Here is a 2,695-nt window from a genome sequence, read left to right as displayed (position 1 = left end):
GTAGTTATTTAGTGTTCAGTTTATTGCTAATCTCTTTTTTTTTTTTTCAAACAAAAGATTTTACATATTTATTACTGAACCAGCCTGGTAGTGCAGGCCATATTCGTACATACTAATTTTTGTAATTAAACATGTCCAACTGTCCAGATAGTGGTGATGTTTCCAGCTTGATATGGTCAGATGATAGTGACCTTGATACAGAATAGATATGTGTGCCATCCCATGTGCAAATCCTTATAGACCCAGCTTCGTTCTTCTCCAATGTCTCCTCTTGGTGTTGTACCTGATTACCAGTTTTCATCCAAATCCACTGGGGAATGAGACAGTTTTGCTTTTGTTTCTTGGCCAGGAATTACGTGATCCTGAAAGTCTTGTGAGAAGACATGGTGAGAAACTTAGTCCTATTATTAATCTTTAAAACATACGTTTATGTTGCATACATTCTTATATTTATAATTTTCGTAAAATTTGAAAAAAATACATGTATATAAAAGGTGGGCCAGGCGTGGTGGCTCATGCCTGTAATCCCAGCGCTTTGGGAGGCCAAGGTGGGTGGATCACCTGAGGTCAGGAGTTCAAGACCAGCCTGGCCAACATGGGGAAAACCTGTCTCTACTAAAAAATACAAAAAATTAGCCAGGTGTGGTGGCAGGCACCTATAATCTTAGCTACTTGGGAGGCTGAGGCAGGAGAATCGCTTGAACCCAGGAGGCAGAGGCTGCAGTGAGCCAAGATCGCACCACTGCACTCCAGCCTGGGCAACAGAGCAAGACTCTGTCTCTAAATAAATAAATAAATAAATAAAAGGGTTGGTCATATGTATAAGCCAGTAAAACCAACAGGAATCTGTTTTCCCCTAGAAAGTCTATTAACCAAGAATACAGATAGGAAACTTGTATTCTTCTCTAATGATAGACCTTTAAACATTTTTTAGAGTACCATCGATATGATAGAGTAGAATGCAAAATTTACATCCATTTCAAAGATAGAACAAGCAGGATGCAGTAGCTCATGCCTGTAATCCCAGCACTTGGGGAGGCTGAGGCAGGATGATTGCTTGAGCCCAGGGGTTCAAGACCAGCCTGGGCAACATAGCAAGACTCCATCACTACAAAAAATTTTTTAAAAATTAGCTGAACCTGGTGGTGCGCACCTTTAGTCCTCATTACTTGAGAGACTGAGGTGGGAGGATTGCTTGAACCTAGGAGGTTGGGGCTGCAGTGAGCCATGATAATGCCACTCCAGACCAGGCAACAGAGTAAGATCCTGTCTCCAAAAAAAAAAAAAAAAAAAAGATAAAACAGACTAAGTGGGGACATGGGGCCAAATGCCTACATTCCCTGGCAGGTGGGGCATTCAAATTTATCCTTTCTCTGTAGAGGGTATTTGGACAGAAAAGTTTGAAAATCAGTGGGTCTCCTGGCCAAGTTAATTACTGATTATTTCCTGAAGACATTCTGTTTCTTCTGACTTCCATGCTTTTGCGCCTGCTATTATCTCCAATACAAACCTTTCAAGTCACAAAATTTACTTGGTAAGATGGAAGTAGGTGAGAAGCCAACTTGTTCTTGCCTGGCACCAGCACAACTTTGACCTACATTCTGTTTTTGCACAGAACGAAGATGATCTTAGGTTTGTGCAAGTCTGCCTGACCTGAAATTTGAAGACCTGGATCATAGCTATTTGGTGAAATTAATTGTTGCTTTATATATATATATGTATATTTTTTGTTATTCAGAATTTATTCAGCCCAACCCACCTATGAGGGAATCTTAGTCAACTTCCCAATAGATGGCAATTGATTATATTGCTAAAATTACCACAATTGTTACTTGAATTTTTACTGGACAATCTAATCTAAACAATTAGATTCCATTCCACTGGAACTAATAGGTGGACTGTTAGAATATTGCAAAGAGGAATTTATATAGTTCTACAGAGCTACTTTTTTATCTCCAAGTATGAAGTTTAATGTCTTCCTATTTCTCATTCTAAAAGATATGCCAAGAAGACATATGTCTCATTATCACACATTGGAGAGCTCAGTTCTGAGTCAGTGACCCTCTCACCTACAGAAATCATCCACTGTGTCAAAGGAGGCACTTCAGTGAGGCAGGTTGGCTAACCTTGTTCTCTATTGCTTATGGGGCTTTATATGTCCTGAGGACAAAAGACTTGAGTTTCAACATCCATCATTTCTGCCTGTTGGATTTCTTAAATCCATCCTATTTAGGAGAAATTTCTTAAGGTGTACATCCCACTTCCTACCTGCGTGATTCCGTGATATTCAAAACCTATTTATTGAGTGCCTACAATCGCTGTGATACACACTACCCAGGGGAATCAAGAATGGGTAAGACCATCTCTGTTCTTCAGGAGCTTTATAGTCGTGTGTGTGTGTTTGTTTGTGTGTATGTGGGAGAATGAAGTGGGAGTTAAAAAGTACATAGAAAACTGTAACATAAGGCAGAACACACATGCTATGTGTAGGCCCGCCAATAACATTTCTGGGATTAATAACAAAAGAACAAATTGAGGCCCACATGCCATATACTTAAATCTGTTAAAGTTGTAAATCAAGTTAACATAGACTACCAAATAAAATATAGCCTCATACCTCAACAAGTAAATTTTCATAGCAACCAAATAGAAAAATATGTGTGTAAAGCTATAGTTTTTATATGATTGAAAGTGA

General features: G+C 39.0%; 1 pseudogene; it reads right to left on the bottom strand.

The window, feature by feature from the left end:
• Window positions 1–234: 234 nt before the first annotated feature.
• Window positions 235–385, bottom strand: LOC134807712 (large ribosomal subunit protein eL39-like; annotated as a pseudogene).
• Window positions 386–2,695: the final 2,310 nt, after the last annotated feature.

Source organism: Pan troglodytes, chromosome 1 (assembly GCF_028858775.2).
Source record: "Pan troglodytes isolate AG18354 chromosome 1, NHGRI_mPanTro3-v2.0_pri, whole genome shotgun sequence".
Taxonomy (NCBI): Eukaryota; Metazoa; Chordata; class Mammalia; order Primates; family Hominidae; genus Pan; species Pan troglodytes.
Note: the sequence above shows the minus strand (reverse complement) of the source record. Positions and strands in the feature narration are given on the sequence as shown.